Source organism: Nyctereutes procyonoides, unplaced genomic scaffold (genome assembly GCF_905146905.1).
Source record: "Nyctereutes procyonoides isolate TBG_1078 unplaced genomic scaffold, NYPRO_anot_genome, whole genome shotgun sequence".
Lineage (NCBI taxonomy): Eukaryota > Metazoa > Chordata > Mammalia > Carnivora > Canidae > Nyctereutes > Nyctereutes procyonoides.
In genome coordinates this window covers 25,316,509-25,334,198 of record NW_026575128.1, presented here as the reverse complement: position 1 = coordinate 25,334,198, position 17,690 = coordinate 25,316,509, and positions in this window count along the sequence as shown.

Below are 17,690 nucleotides of genomic sequence, written 5' to 3'. Positions count from 1 at the left end.
AGAACATTAGAGGTATTGAAGGTGCCATTTAAAGCAACATATGTACATTTAGAGTGTGAGTTGCAGTCTGGTGCAATTCAATAGCAGAAACACTAAACGGAAGGAAGAAACATACCACGTATCACTGCAAAGTGAAATTAAATGGTCACAGCTTACAAGGAAGACCTATTATCTTGGAAAGGGGAAATAAAGAGGTTATAAACTGAAGATTTATGCCCCCCCCCAAAAAAAATTCCTATGTAGGATTCCTAACCACCAATGTAGTTATTTTAGTGATGGTGCCTCTAAGTAAGTAATTAAGGTTAAATGAGGTCATTAAATAAGATTCGTGACCTTACAAGAAGACACACCAGATATCTCTTGCTTTCTTTTTCTCTGTACCTCTACACATCCTCCAATGAAGAGCCATGGGAGGACACAGAAGCTGGCCCTCTGCAAGCCAGGAGGAGAGCTTTCACCAGAAACTAAGTGAGGAAGAATTTTTGTCTTGGATTTCTAGCCTCTAGAACTGTGAGAAAACAAGTATGTTGCTTCAGCTGCCCAGTCTAAGGGATTTTTTCCTGATACCCTGAGCACTAATACAGAAGAAAAAGGAACAAAGGTAGGAGGTAAAGAATTATGGGCCCAAGCAAGAAATCAGATTCACATGGGTACCTTATGGAGGTGGAAGTTTAGAAAATGTATTCCTATGATTTAACTACTCAGCCAAACCTTATGCCAGGTCAATGAGTCAATTTATTCTTTTTTGTCTAGAGAAATTTTTAGATAAATCCCTTGGGGAATATTTTCTGTATAAACAGACTAATATTCCTGTCATTGTAATGAAACTCATTTGGAAAAATAAGCAAATGTATTGTGAATATTTATTGCGTGTTTATCCTTATAGCTTACTATAGCATATAATATAGTGACACAGGAGAGCTTGCTTCTTGTCTCACGGAGTTGAAGAATTAATCTTGTCAACAGCAGAGTGAGCAAAGTGATAGAAGTTTATTAAGCAGAGAAACAGAGAAAGCTCTCAAAAATGAGAGGGGTCCTGACAAGGTTGCCACTGAGGGCTTTTTTGGTCTGTCTTTTGTAGGAAACTGACCAGGGAACTTGGTAAATTTCTTGTCAATACCAGGGTGGCTATTTAGAACAAACATGGTGGACTTGTCACCATCATAATACCAAGGAAGATGTTTTGTCAATGTCATGAGCACAAACAAGGTGCTCCTTTCTCTCTGGTTAATATCTGCTCCACAAGATTTCCTACATCTGGGGTTTCTGTGATTACTTAGTAGCCATTAAAGGGGATACTTCCCAACATTTTGGAGCTAGGGAGCCAAGTTTATTTTTTGCTTTTACTGTCTTAACTCTGTTTTCTTGGGATGAACAGGAGCCTGACTCTGGGCCTTTCCCTAATCTTTCCCTGTCTAGCCCCATCTGCCCCTAACTCATTCCTATATCAATAGGAAGGTAAAGAAATAATATCAATATATTTAGATGCATTCACTTTATAGTTAACTGGAATGGATTCATTCAACAAGATCAAAAACTACTTGAATTTTCAAACTATGAATTGAAGATCTGGAAAATAAAAAATTCCATTCATATTCACAGGTCACTCTTTTTATATTCATGAGTCAATCGGTCTTTCTGCTTGAATAAATTTTTTTCAAAGCTGATTTTTTAATATTCAGAACATCTTTCACAAGATATATGAGGTCGCAAAATCACAGAACTTCAGAATAGGAAAACAAAAATATATTGTATTTTCTAATCCTTCTCTTTGTTCATAAAAAGGACAAAAAGAAAGTCTTATAGCCCTATAACCCTCTCTTTTTCCTCTTCTCTGTGCTTTTTCCAGAATTTCCCTGATTTTCTTCCCTATATTTTCAATTATTCAATAGGAAGTATGGCGGCCATACAGGAAAAAAAAAAAAAAGACTCTACAGTAGAAAGTAGGAAATTACTTAGAAAGGATGTATAGGAAATGGGCTCACTGGTACTTTGTTTCAACTTGAGCTAATATTTTGTCTCAACGTGCAGGTGTCAGTGAATCTAGCAAGCCAGGTTTTAATAGGTCAGAACTATATATAAAAGATGCTACAAAGTTTAAGTCCATGAACACTGGTCATATGTTGGCCATTCCTTTTATACTGTGCCTACGAACACTCGCCAAGAAGTTACAGTCCTGGTGAATGGGACAGACAGTACTCAAAGGATACAGCTGGTTAAAGAAGTAACACTGATCTACTGCAGTCTACTTAGATATTCCAATGCACTTGAAACAATCATGAAAACTTTAAGCATTTCTATTTATATCTAAGGAAATAAAGAATTGTGGAATATCACATCTTCTCCGCTTATGGCCGACTTTAAGAGGAGGTTCTAAAATGCTGGGTTGTGAGGCAAATTTGGCAGTACTACTTTTGTCATTTTCTGAGTGCCCTTACAGGACTAAGAGCTTTGATTAAGAGTGGCACATACTCCTTCAGAATGCTCAAGATTCAGGAAGAATAAAAATCAGGCCAATAACAGATTGATCATGCCAGTTGGTGCCAAAACTCACTCTTTCCACACAATGTGAAATGCTTTTGAGAGACTGAGTTAGTATGGGAACAAGAGGGTAAGTTAGCTAACAACTGATTTTCTTACTTCGAGATATGAGGAAACCCCTAAATATGGTCATGGTGCCACACCAATCACATGTTTCTGAATGTGCATATTGGTCATGTATATTCCTGAATGTGCTACATCCATAGCCACTGAGCTTTGCAGTTTGGATTGACGACCAAGAAAAAATATTCAAACCAACCCCTTCTGAAACTTGCTTCATTCTTTTACCACTAATTTGACTAGTCAATTAAGCTACTTAAGCCATTTGCCAATATGGATACCTCCCAAAATATACTATTAAAGCTTGATTTGCCCAGACTCTAAATTATTGCCCAATTTCTCTTTCATCTACCTCTTCTATCTCAATACAGTTTAATGAGGTAAAGGTAATAAAACAATCATCCACACTTAAGCAACCACCTCATTCTTACCATTATCAAAAATAGACAAATTTTATAGTGAAAATACTAATGAAAAACAGAAGGAGTCAATGCTAAATTGAAAGTAAATAAAAAGGGTAGGTGCAAAATTGAGAAAAAAGAATTCACTAAGATCTTAAGATTTACACATGGGTTTAAAATTAAGTAAATATGTATTGAGTTTTTAATGTCCTAATGATATATACATTTTTAAGAATGTAAGCACTAAAAATGAAAAATACTCATTTAAGTAAAATTAGCAGCTCCCCAATCAGAAAGACGGAGATAGAATAAGAAAAACCATAGGCACACCTCAAGTAAAACTCTTTGTTATATTACAAGAAGTTTCACAGGATATATTCATAAATTGTAATTCCTAAAACATCAGGCTGAGAAAATCAGGAGGAAGTTGTGGTAAGACATTGTGGCTGTGTCCTATATTACCACCTTGCTATCGGGATGGTCAACCACACTAATATTAACTCATTCTCCTGAGATGATGAAAGGCTATTGGCACTGGCTATTCTCTTTTAGACTTCCTCCATTTCAAAATTACTGCAGCACCGATTGAAAACTAGTTTTAAATACAGGAACCCCAAAATTTTTTGCTGCATCCTTGCTGCTTTATTTTCTTAGGAAACTTTAAGAAAATAGCCCCAAATGTTATTTGTAAACACACGTCTACTACAACAGCACGTGCAAAGCTTTAACTTGGATGGGGTGCAAAGTTTCACTCTACTGGGTGCAAAGAATAGAAAGAAATATCTAAAATGTGAAATTCTGAAGGATTGTGTGAGAAGATCACAGCACAGCTGTGGAGGGAAACATGTTAGGAGTTTGGAGAGCCTCAAGAAAAACTCCACATCATCTATGGTATAGAGAAGACTGTGTAAAATTCCTACTTTAAGGGAAGAGTGGAACATAGGCAAATTAGGAACAAAATTCAAGAATGAACTTAATGCAGCAGAAATGTGGCACAAAATGATTTAGAAGTGTGCCTGGTAGAGAACATAGACCCAGCCTCTCTAGAAAATAGGAGAGAAATTGAGATGCAAAAGACAAAATGAATGGAGACTCAAATTTCATATTTAGGATATGGAGGTTTTTTCTCACCCACATTTCCAAATCTTAGTTCTTCTCTCAAGAACTAAGTAATCTAAAGTCCTTAGCATGGATGTGAGGGTGATGGGAGAATCTGAGCTACCACAGATCTGAGAGATATTGTAAAGGAGGAAGCGCTCTGGGGCGGGGAAGAGGCTACCTTGCTAGCTTATAGGTCAAATGTTCCTAGGCATTAGGAACAATTGCAAGATGGTAAGCATAATAGCAACTTAAATGATACATTAAAATATTTAAAACATTCATATATGTTATTTCACTTAATCATCAGGAAGGAATGGTATAGGCAAAACAGTGTTTTGGAACACTTGTCTGGGTAGAACTTACAAAATCTATGGAAAGAGAAGGGAAAAGAAGTAGGAGTTGTATTACTTGAAACAAAGTAAAAGACACCAAAAGAAGACTGCAAAGGAAGAAGGCTAGTACCCTCAAGAGGAATTAAGAATTTTAAAGTTACCTTTGAAATAGGAACCATTCAGCAACATTTAGAAGTGTGGTGAAGTTGCTGTTGGCTTCCCAAGGACTGGATTGGTTCTGCTTGGATTTACATTCATCCTGAAGATGGAAATGTGAAGAAACTTCAAACCATTAGGTTCAGAAGCAGGCACCTTCAGCTCTGAAGAGAGAGAAAAAAGCAGATTCTAGAAGCCAAGCAAGCTACAAAAATCAATGGTCCTCAAAGATACTTTATCAGCATCACCTGAGAACTGAGAGAGCGTCAAATCACAGGGCTCTTCCTCTCATCTACTAAATCAGCTGTTCCTGCTGTCCGCCCCCCATCTTCTGTGTCTTAACGAGCTCTCAGGTGATTTTGATGCTTGCTCAAGTTTGAAAGCTGTTAGTAACTCAGAAGTTACGGAGTTCAGCTGAAGAACTGAGAAAGGGTCTTGGTGAGAAAAGAGGCCTACTCAGGAATCATAACTTGGTCATTCCATGGGTAATCAAGTATTTCAGTTGGCATATGCCCAAACAATGTAATATTGTTAGAAATGATACCCCTGAAAAGAATATAGCAAGATAAATTTATTACAGAAATCAAAATCAAGAATATTTTACAAAGCAAAATCAATTTGGTTTTTTTAATGGTACCTTCTTTGCGATTACCCATTATCAGATCCTGCTCTCAAACACACAGTGTGCTATGTTAAAAATAAAGTACTTTTATACCCAGAGAAAAAATGGTATTTGATAATATTTTGTTTTATCATAACATGTAGTAATACTTTCCTGCAGCTTCAGCATATTCGGCTGAAATGTAAGCTTTTATACCATTTCGTTTAACAATATGCTTTATTATTATTATATGCAGAATTGCTCAACTCCTGGGTAGTTTTTTCAGCACAGGCCTTGTCAACTGTTTCCAAACTAGTTTGACAAATGCAATAAAAACAAAAATAAATGAAATTCTACTTTACAGTACCTATGAATCTTCACTATAAGATGACCAATATTATATATTGACTGAATATATAATTTTGTTTTGAAGTGTAGACTGTTCTAGTATCTCTATAGAACACCAGCCATTTCAAAAGAGAGGAAAACGGAAGTCATTAAAGCTTTGATCTCTTACTCATTTCATTCAGTTTCAAAGTCAGGCTAGTTATAAAAGTTCTAGACATGCCACACCATGTTTTATTTCTGCATTATTACTTTACTTTTATATAGAATTTGGGACTCATATCAAAGGAAATATTTTAAATCATTCCAGACTCTAGGTTAGTACAATTCAGCTTCTATTTATTTTTAAAATTTCCCATCCTGTAACTATCCTAGCTTTATTAAAGTTGGTGATTTGAAAAAGAGCCAGTTACCAAATAGACCCAAATTGTCAGGGTTTATATGAAAAGATTTATCCTGCTGTTCTAATCTAATTGTTTGTTTTAAGGGATCTCAATATAATTAGCCAAGGAAAATATGTGCTTCCAAAGAGTATACTTACAAGCTCTTTTGTCAGGAGCAGAGATGCTCTGAAAGCTTTCTGGGAGAATTCCCCTTTCATGTTAAAGAAATTCTTCCTGTTGTCATTTCAAAATTATTTATACCATTTCTTAGAATTAGATCTTTAATCTTACACATACACACACCAACACAAACAACACACACATACATACACAGAGATGCAAAAAAAACTAAAACCAAAAACTGGGAAACAGCTATGACCTTTACAATAATTTCCCCAGGAAGTCATCAAAACTCAAGAAAAAGAGGCTTCATAATGTACAAGTGTCACTAAAATGATACTTTTGCTTTCCTAATGGGACAGGGTTAGTTGAAATAAGTTTTAAATACAGAGCTTTATCAAATTTATTCAATCTAATCATAGGTTTGTGACACTCAAATATAATAGATGGGAGAAATGGGATTTCAGAACATTACATTTCTGTAGTACAGAGCCACATTGAGTCACTGGGTCTTGCTATTATACAAATACTCTAGATAACAAAGGAACAGTAGTATTTTAATTTAAAATTATGCCAAAATTAAAATTGTTACACTAATAAAGCTTTATCACACTTATGCTTGCCAAATTGGTTTTTTAACTCATTCTTATTTTGGAGGAAAACATATGTGCTTTAAAAAAAATCATTAATTTCAACATGTGAAATTTAATATCTTCTCATTATTTTTCCCTTCCAACAACAGAAGTGGATTTCTCATACATTTGAATTTTTCAAATTAGAAGTACACACACACACATACTTATACACACAGGAGCCAGGACATATGTCACAATTAAGTAACATTTAATTTCATACAATTTAAGTAAGCAAGAGTGCCAGGCAGATAAGTAATAAGGAGTCTCTGAATCACAGGTAGCAAAACTTAATATTATCAAAAAGTTAATTCTCTCCATTATATTCTATAAATTCCTCCTAATTATCACTAAAATCCACCAGGAGATTTTCTTATAAAACTTAAGATGGTGCTGATGTGTATCTATACAGATAGTGTGGAACAATATTACAGATATGAGGAATGGACAACACCTCTCTTTAAAATTGGGGAAATGAAACAGGCAATTAACAGAAAAAGAAACATATAGGAAACAAATTTAAAGATATTCATGGACTTATAAGTGGTCAGAGAATCATAAATCAGACCAATAATGGAATTTTATTTTCCATCTAATGGTAAAAAAAAGAAAAAAAGAAAAAAAAGAAAGAAGAAGAAAAGAAAGAAAGGCTGAGAGAGAGAAAGACAGACAGACATATCCAATGCTGATGAAGGTGTGGTGAAATTGGCTCCAATAGGGTGAATGTTTCAGACTACCTATCAAAAGTGAAAATATTTACAACTTTTGACATAGTGATTTATAACTGGGAAACTATGCTTCAAAAATATTTAAACACAAGGAAAAATATAAAAGTAGTTTCAACAAAGCATTTTTTACAGCAAAGAAGCTGAACTGTAAACCTCTGATTCTGACAAGGAAATTTATAATATATAGATTCATATTTTTATATTTTTAAAAGAAAATTATGCGCATATACATATAGATATGCGTTAAATTAAAAAAAATTATAAATGTTTAGAGAACAATCTGAAATGATGTTAACAACAATATTGTTGAGTAATCACTCACTAACATGCCAGTAATGTATTTTTCATTGATTATTATAATAATTCTCAGACCAACTTTGCAACTATGAGTAACCATTTGACAAATGTGGAAACTGAAGATAAACATCAAAGTTTTAAAAATATTACATTGTAGAGTGGAAATGGGTCTGAGAATGAGGGCTCAAGTTAAGGTAAATTTATAGTTTTTACTATTGTATTATAGGAATTTTTAAGAAAGAACATGTACATATTAGTTTACTAATTAAAATAAGGAAGTAAAATGATACCTAAATAATTACAGTATGACACAGAATGTGTTAAATAATACAAGCTATATTGTGATCGTAAGGTTTCAAAGAAGGGAGAGAGAAATTCTGACTGAATTAGAATATCATTTATAAAAAGGAGGTGGCATTTAAGACAGGCCTTGAAAGATGGGCAGGGTTTCAAAATGTAGCAATAGGAGGAAAGTACTTGGACAGAGCCATGAAAGTAATGACAGAGGGCAAAAAGTCAGTACAAGAGAGTCCAGGGAACAGCAAAGAACTATTTAAACAACATAGCAAGAGAGATTAAGAGTAGAGCTAGAGGAAACCTTAAATGATTCTGATATATTCAAGAAACGACAAGATATAGTAAGAGCTAAGGCTGGAGAGACAAGAGGGCTTAAAGCATGTTGATTTAAGAAATGACTAAAAATTCCATCGTTTGGAATAAACTAAAATACAGAGTCTCCAAAGAGGCAATTCCCAAACCATAGATCCTTGGAACTGGGCAAAGTTTTTACAAGAGATGTGCAAATCTAGATATGCAATGGAAAAAAAAAAAAGTCTATAGTCTAAATGTCCTGAATTTTTACTTTTATTTATTTTTTAAAAGATTTTATTTATTTATTCATGAGAGACACAGAGAGAGAGGCAGAGACACAGGGAGAGGGAGAAGCAGGCTCCATGCAGGGAGCCCAATGTGGGACTCGATCTCAGGACTCCAGGATCACACCCTGGGCCGAAGGCAGGCGCTTAGCCGCTGAGTCACCCAGGTGTCCATGTCCTGAATTTTTAAATTGGGCCTGTTTTCAGGCTGGCTGCCACAGTAGAAAAGGTGATATATCTGGGTTTTTTTTTTTCTTTTTTTCCACCTGAGGCTCCTAAAATCTGCTTCCCCACAATATGCTCTGCATCTAGGTCTTTCAGGATTGAAGCAGGGGAAGAGAAAGAGGTGAAAAACAGGAAAAGCCCCCTTGAATGGTGCAGATTTAATTTGATACTAGTTTCCTCTAGGCTTGCCAATGCAAAAAAATATTATCCTTTCTATTCAAACGTATTTATGGGATCCTTAGAGCCCTTCCAGAAATCTCCCCAGCAGTTGGTTTAGCCAGGGCTCTGCATTCTGTGGATGAATGCCATTTATTTAAGCAGCTCTATACTTTATTTTGGAGTCACCTCATTCCTCTTGAACAAAAGCCTACATTGTTGTTTATGTGTTTGGGTTTTTTTCTCCCCTGGGGTAAACACAGGATCCTCCTTGGCCCGGAATAGCTCTTGGCTTACACATTATTCCCTAAGCTACTATGTCTCATTTTTCTACCATCAAAGCTATTATCCAACCTCAAGCTTCTGCTTTGGGGTTTTCTCAGGTGTGGTTAGAAAACTACCTTCTTCGCAGACCACAGATTATTGGAGACATAGGTGGAGCTCTTCACAAATTTGGTCACTTCTAAGACAACTCTTTAATATACTTGAAAGTGAGGGGCTGAAGATTATAAAACATATTTTAAATCATCCCTCTTTTGCAAGCCACGTTGAGAATTCTACTTTTGCTTGGGAGTATGAAAGTATTTGGCAAAAACGGTCTCGAGTCTTTTAGAAACTAACATTGAATTCTAATTTAATATCCAGTTACAGACTTACCTAAACCAAAAGTCTGAAATTAAACCTAAAATATAAAATTAACATTAATATGAAGTATAATATGGTATATATACACACTAACAAGACATAATATATACCATTCACTACTATAGTCTCTAGGTCACATGACCAGTGTCCTAATCTTTCTAAATTCAAATCCTTACTTTCTATATCTCTACTTAGTGCTCTAGAAATGCTTATTTTCTTGAGATTGCCTGTACTTTCCATGCTATAGCTTCTTTCCACACTTCTGCATGTGTTCTTCTAAGTAAAATAAGTTAATGAGCTTTGATAAATGTATGCTTTGTAGAACCATAACTCCAGTCAATGTAGAGACATTTACTTCACTCCAGAAAATTCCCTTTCGCCCCTTAGCAATCAGTTTGCCACCCTACCTCTACCTTGAGCGACCACTATTTTGAATTCTATGATTATAGGTTACTTTGCCTGTTGTATAAATGAAAACATACTGCAAGGTTTGGCCAACTATAGGTCAAATTCAGCTTGACACCTATTTCTGAAAAGAAATTTTCATTAGAATACTAATGAATACTAATTAATTCTAATTTCATTAAAATTAGCCATGCCCAGGTACTTCATGGATTTCATAGGACATGGATTTCACATGACAATGGCAGAGCTGAGTAGTTATAACAGATCATATGGCTCAGAACCTAAAATGCAATCTTTTTTTTTTTTTAAGATTTTATTTGTTTATTCATGAGAGACACAAGGGAGAGAGAGGCAGAGACACAGGCAGAGGGAGAAGCACGTTCTATGCAGGGATCCCAATGTGGGACTCGACCCCAGGACTCCAAGATCACCCCCTGGGCCGAAGGCAGGCGCTCAACCGCTGAGCCACCCAGGGATCCCCTAAAATACAATCTTACAGAAAAATTTTGCTGACCCTCATCATACTATTTATACTCTTTGTGTCTGGCTTCTGTCCCTAAGGAAGTTTTAGAGATTCACCCATTTTGCTGCATTCCTCTATTTTTTTTTTCAGTTCCATCCTTTATTATTGCTGAGTAGTATCTCAAACTATGAATATCACACAATTTGTTCATAACTTCTGTCGATTAAAATTTATGTCATTTTAAGTTTGGGCTGTTAAAAATAATATATACAAAATAATGCATATGTTCTAAATAATCTTAGTAGAATACTATAAAATAAATAGAATGGTGTTTTTTTTTAAGAAAAGACATGTTTAATTTTAACAAAGCCCAATTTATTGTTGTTTAAATGCTTAGTATTTTCTGTGGCCTAAGAAATCTGCCTACTCCAAGGCTACAAAGAATCTCCACTATGTTTTTTGTAAAAATATATTTTTTTAAATTTGCATTTATGCTTATAATTAATAGCAAATATATTCTATATAAAACACTCCATCAAGGTTTTTTTTTTTCATGCAAACATCCAGTTGTCTCCACATTATTGTCAAAAATTATCATTTCTTCCAAAGGACTACCTTGGTATCTTTGTTGAAAGTCAATTAATAATATATGTGTGGGTCTGTTTCTGGAATCTCTCTTCTATTCCATCAGTCTGTGTCTTTCCATAGAGTACTTCTGGAAGTCAGGCTGGAAAAGAGCGCCATTTTTCCCTTCTTTCTAAAACTTGTTTTGGCTATTGGTCCTTGACATTCCATGTAAATTTTAAATTATCATTTACGTTTCCAACCAATGGACAAAAAGTTTCTGCTGGAATTTTTGTTGTTAGAACTTTGACTCTTCAGCTAAATTTAGAGAGAGCGAGCATCTTATTTATTGAATTTTCCAGCCCACGGTTTTGATATATCTCTTCATTTATTTACATTGTGTTTCATTTCTTTGTGCACCGCTTAGTAATTTTTAGTTTACAGTTCTTGCACTCATTTTTGTTTAATTTACATATTTTATGTCTTTTTCTTATACTGGAAATGCCTCTACATTTTTATTTGATTTTCCATTTCTCAGTTGTAGTAAAAACACCTCTTAAAATATATTGGTCTTCTACCAGTGGGTCTGCTGAATTGACATAATTATAGTAGTATTTGGTGGACATCTTGTGATTTTCTGCATAGATAATATTGTCTTTAGAGAGAGAGTTTTAATTCCTCCATTCCAATCTTTATGTCTCTTTTTTCTCTTGCTTTAGTGCAGTGGTTAGGACATTAAATACAGTAAGGAATGGAAGTGGTGATAGCAGACATACTCGTGTTCAATCAATCTTGATAGAAAATGTTTAATATTTTACTATTTAATATTATGTTAGCTTAAGATGTTTTGTATATGTCTTTAGCAAACTAAAATTTTTTTATGGTTCTAATATATGTTTATATCATAGACATTGAATTTTGTCACATGTACATGGGTTTTATCCTTTATGCTGTTAATATAGTTAACTACAGTGTGAATTTTGACTATTGAACCAACCTTGCATTCATGGAAATGACTCAAATAAGTCATATCATTTTTATGTTTTGCTAATTTAATTTTCTGATATTTTCTTAAGGATTTTTGTTTTCATGTTCATGAGCAATACTTTCTATAATTTTCTTGTAATGTCTTCATTAGCATTGGTCTCAGGAATATGTTGGCCTAATTAGATGAGTTGGGAAGAATTCCCTACTTCTCTATTTCCTGAAATAGTTTAGTAATATTTGTGTATGCCTTTCTTAAATGTTTCATAAAATTGACTAGCAAAATCAGCTAAACTGAAGTTTTCTACATTGAAAAAAGTTATTTAATAAAACTTTAATTTCTTACTCAATTTTATTAATTTTTTCATCAAGTTTTATTTTATAAATGTTCTCTATTATTTATATGATTTCTATATTATGTATTTCTGATTCTATTATTATTTATTTACTTATTTTTCACTGGATTTACTATGTTTTCTAGCTTCCAAAGTGAATATGTATATATTTTATTTTTAGTTTCCACTATTTTCCAAGAAAGGTGTTAATAGTTACAAATTTCCTCTAGGTACTGAATCAGTTGCATCCCACAAATTTTGACTTTTTTGTTTTACTATTAAGTGTGAAGTGATTTTATATGCCAATATAGCTGATGATTTCTGCTTTGATATATAGATTACTTAGAAGTATATTTTTTTCCAAATATTTGAGATTTTTTTAACCTAATTTTAATCTCTAATTTCATTCTATTGTCATTAAATATACATTGTGAGATTTCAATGCTTTGGAACTTATTCAGAGTGATCTTATTCTCTGGCATATGTTTTATCTTGGTGAATACTCCCTTTATACTTAAAACATGCATATAATGCCATTGTTAGTAGTGTTTGTTGAATGTAAATTGGGTCAAGTTGATTGATGATATTGTTCAGATCTTCTATAACAATACTAATTTTGGGGATCCCTGGGTGGCGCAGCGGTTTGGCGCCTGCCTTTGGCCCAGGGCGCGATCCTGGAGACCCGGGATCGAGTCCCACGTCAGGCTCCCGGTGCATGGAGCCTGCTTCTCCCTCTGCCTGTGTCTCTGCCTCTCTCTCTCTCTCTCTCTCTCTCTCTCTCTGTGACTATCATAAATAAATAAAAAAAAATAAAAAAACAATACTAATTTTGTATTTACTGTTCAGTTAACTGAAAGAGGGCAACTTGATTCTCCAGTTATCTTTGTCAATTTTTCTTTTTATCCCCTTAGTTCTTTCAGGTTTTGCTTCATGTATTTTGTAGCTCTGTTATTGTGTTCATAAACATTTAGAATTGTTTTGTCTTCCTGATATAATCGCCACTTTTATCATGACCCTTAAAAGCTGTTTAAAGCCATAGGTTTTAATTCAGGCTGATATTGCCTTTGGTCACATAGCTCTCAAAAATTTCAGTGGTTCACTATCTGTCTGATTCTTAAAATCCCTATACCAGTAGACACATTTACAATTCTTTTTAAAATATGCCTATGTTTCTCTCAGCTTAATTCATTACTTTATTTAGGCTTTCATGAGATAATTCTTATTCTCTTTTACTGAGCTGTTTTGCCTAATTCAGAGAATTTTTCTGGGGTCCACATTAATCTATTCAAAAGACTTAACAAAAAGTAGATGGTCTCCCCATGATTTTTTTTTTTTTTTTTGCTCTGAGGCTGTCTTAATCTCAATACTAAATAGATTTTGTGGTTTATATAAATTATCATTATTTTCTTTTAAATGTTAAGGAAAAAAAGTTTTGTTTTCCAATCTGTAAGTCTCAAAAGTTCTCTATTCTGATTTTCATCCTTTCTTTAAAAAAAAAAATCAATCCTTTTATGAACTCATGTCTTTCTCATAGAACATTATTAAATGCAGCTGATAAATAACAACCAACTCACACTAGGAAGATTTTTTTTAAAAAAATGTTCATGTAAAGCCTCAATTTTATTATGTCATTATATATCATCCAAGTTATCTATTGTGTATTTTATGAAATACTGCTGAAAATACAGGTCATTCTTTCTCTAGATTTGTTTCTTCTCTAACCAACAATAAAAGAGGTGATATACACTTTTGGCTTTTGGTTTAGAAAACCTCTCACTTCCAGTATCTGTTTCACTATTCATCAAATGAACTAAAATAACAAACAACCTCAACTTGCTCAGTGACTTGCTACATTAAATACTTATTTTTTGTTCATGTTGTGTAAGAGTCGCTGATTAGCTGAAACTCTATGCCAGCTATGGTTCCATTTCATGTATTCTTCATTTGATCAAAGTTGAAGAAGTAATCCCAAAATGACATATACTCATTTCAATATCTTGTATTCTTCATCCTTGTTAAGAACTGTTTATAAAATCTCCTGACTTCTAGAGCTCCATGTTAAAGTTGGACAGAAGAAGATTTTGCTTGATATCTGCAAGAGAGAAGTGAAACAGTGGGCATTACTCTCTGAAGAATATAAAAATACTATACCACTATGGTAAATGGGGCAGTGTTAGGTGCACTTTAGTTTATTCTTGCTCTTTTTTGCTCTAAATTTAATGTCCTTCCTAAGTGCTATCCTATTGACCAATAGAGACCTCAAGCTCACCAGTAAATATTTGGTTGTAGATGCACATGGCAAATAACCTCCCCACAGTCTTTCCCTTCCATGGTTAGATGTGCTTGACTTCTCAAATTGATTAGTGACTTCTCTGATTCTCAAAAATCTTTGTCTAGTCCTTCAATTTTTAATTTTTTTCTGCATTTGTATAATTTCAAATTCTTAAAAGAAATCCCTTATTCTTTTTTTAAATTTTATTTATTTATTCACGAGACACACACACACACACAGAGAGAGAGGCAGAGACACAGGCAGAGGGATAAGCAGGCTCAATGCAGGGAGCCTGACATGGGACTTGATCCCAAGTCTCCAGGATCAGGCCCTGGGCTGAAGGCAGTGTTAAACCGCTGAGCCACCCGGGCTGCCCTAAATGCCTTATTCTATAAAACTTCCCCTCATTGCCTTTGAATCCTAATACACCGGTAGTCTGACAGACAAAAAAGATCACATTTAAAGTAACTGCTTGGATGTGGCATGGATCACATTCTATTTGCATCAGCCAAAACATGACCAAGATGAACATCATTGAGATGAGAAGAATCCATGCATGTGGGTATGAGTATATGAATATTTGCCAAAATAATATAATCTACTACTCTTACCATTCCCTGAGGCAATCACTAGGTTATATGTTTGGATTAAGCATTGAAATCCTTCAGCAAGTTTTGGGGATAGACACAATTCCAGTCAATTCAGGGATTGCTATAAGGAAACAAGGATAATCTGTATGGAGCAGTAACTCACATGTGTCCACTATGATTAATTAATAGGAAATGCAATAGTTGTTCATTTTGTAGTTAAGTTTCAACTGTCCTAAGATAATCTTTTCATATCTTTTTTTGTAAACCAGAATGAAAGATCTCCCTTAAGTGACATCAGCAATATGGCTGAATAAAACATCGCTCGTCATATCACTCCCCACAACATCAATAATTTGGCATCCATCCACAGACAAAATTACCTTTATGGGAGCTGTGGAACTCAACACCATATATCAAGATCCAGAGAGAATCTTTTCCACCTCCACATTGAATAATAGACATACCCACTTTGGTCCCAGCTGTGGACGATGCAGAGACCTATAAATGACGTCCAGGAGTCCTTTGCCAACTTTCTCTTAGGCAATCTCCCATGGATGAAAGAGCCTTTGTGGAAGTACAGTTATTCAGTGGAGAAGCTCCAGAACAGTTGGAACAACAACAAGAATTCTAGGTTTGTATACATTAAAGATGGCAAGAGGAATAGTTTGACTTTATCTGAAACACTCCACATCCAAAGTAGCACAGCTCAGTGCAAAGAAAGACCTCAGCCCATGATTTCTTCTTGAGGAGAAACAAAAGCTGTAAGTGAGTACCTGGAATCCGTAGCTGTGCAGGACACTGCCAAAAAGGCCCATTTCTCTCTTGCCTAATGCAGAGCACTGAATCATGAACTATATCACTGGGGGACAGAAAGAAACTGGCAGAGTAGTAGATAGGACCCTTAGAGGCCATTAACAGGGCATAGATCCTGCTACCTCACAACAAAGACTCTATCAAGAAGCATAGTTACAATAGCTGGGGACATCACATACAGATTTCCACAAATGACAAATGGGAAGCCCTAGTTATCTGCTACCTATCCCACATACACCCCATATCATATGACCAGATCCCTGATTCATGCTCTCAATAGCAGTAATAGCAAGCTTTGACAGGCAGCTAATGAGCACATGAAGAAAGTCAGCCCAAATCTATGGGTCAGAGAGAGATGACAAACTTGAGTTTTACCTCTGCTCTTGTGAAATCAAAAGAGAGGCTGTCAGCAGGTAAACTGCAGGACTAACAAAGGCATATAAACTTAAGAATTTTGCCACAAGGTGGAGCAAGGAACATGGGGGCACCATATAAACAGGTCTGAGAAAGCTGTCAAGTGCCTAGCACAGTTGATGGAAATTATTTCTCTCCTAAAGTCAGTCAGCAAATAGTAGAAGACACAACTACTATTTTAAATGTAAAAACAAAAGTGCAAGACTTCGAGGAATATAAGAAATCAAGGAAACATGACACTACCAAAGTTTCACAGTAATCTTCCAGGAACCACACCAAAACCATGAAGGTCTGCAGTTAATCTGATAAAGAATTCAAAATACAAGGATTTTAAAAATCTGAAGCTCAATGGGCTACAAGAAAACACAGAAAGGCAATTCAGTACAATCAGGAAAATAATACATGAGAAAAATGAGAAGTTTAACAAATACATAAAAATCACAAAAAAGAACTGAACAAATTCTGGAGCTAAATAATACAATGAATAAAATTTAAAAATGCAGTAAAGCATCAACAGCTGTGTGGACCAAGTAGAAGAAAGAATCTATAATTTAGAAGATAGGGCCTTCAAAATTATGTAGTTCAAGGAGAACAACAACAAAACAATGGAAAAGAGTGGAGATAATCTATGTGGGATTCTGCATAGATTTGGGATTCCATTAAAAGAAATAATCTTCTAATTATTGCAGTCCTGTAGAAGAGAAGAAGGGGGAAGCAAGTTTATTTAAAGAAATAATGATTGAGAATTTCCAAAATTGGGGAGATATTTGGATATACACATTCATTAAGTTCATATTCCACCAAACAAACTCAACTTAAAGAGATTTTCTTCAAGACAAATTATAATAAAATTATTAATCAGCAAAGATTTTTAAAAGTATCTTAAGGGTGGTGAGAAAAAAGGCTTATAACTAACAAGGTTATCAGCAGATTTCTTAGAAACCTTACAAGCCAGGAGAGAATGTAATGATATATTTAAAGAGCTTTAAAAAAAATCAACCAACCAATAATACTCTATCCAGCAAAGCTGTCTCCTTCAGCAGCCCAGGTGGCTTAGCAGCTTAGCACCACTAACCCAGGGCATGATTCTGGAGACCCGGGATTGAGTCCCACGTTGGGTTCCCTGCAAGGAGCCTGCTTCTCCCTCTGCCTATGTTTCTGCCTTTCTCTGTGTGTGTGTCTCTCATGAATAAATAAATAAAATCTTTAAAAAAAAAATGAAGGAGAGAAAAAGACTTCCAGTTGAAGAAAA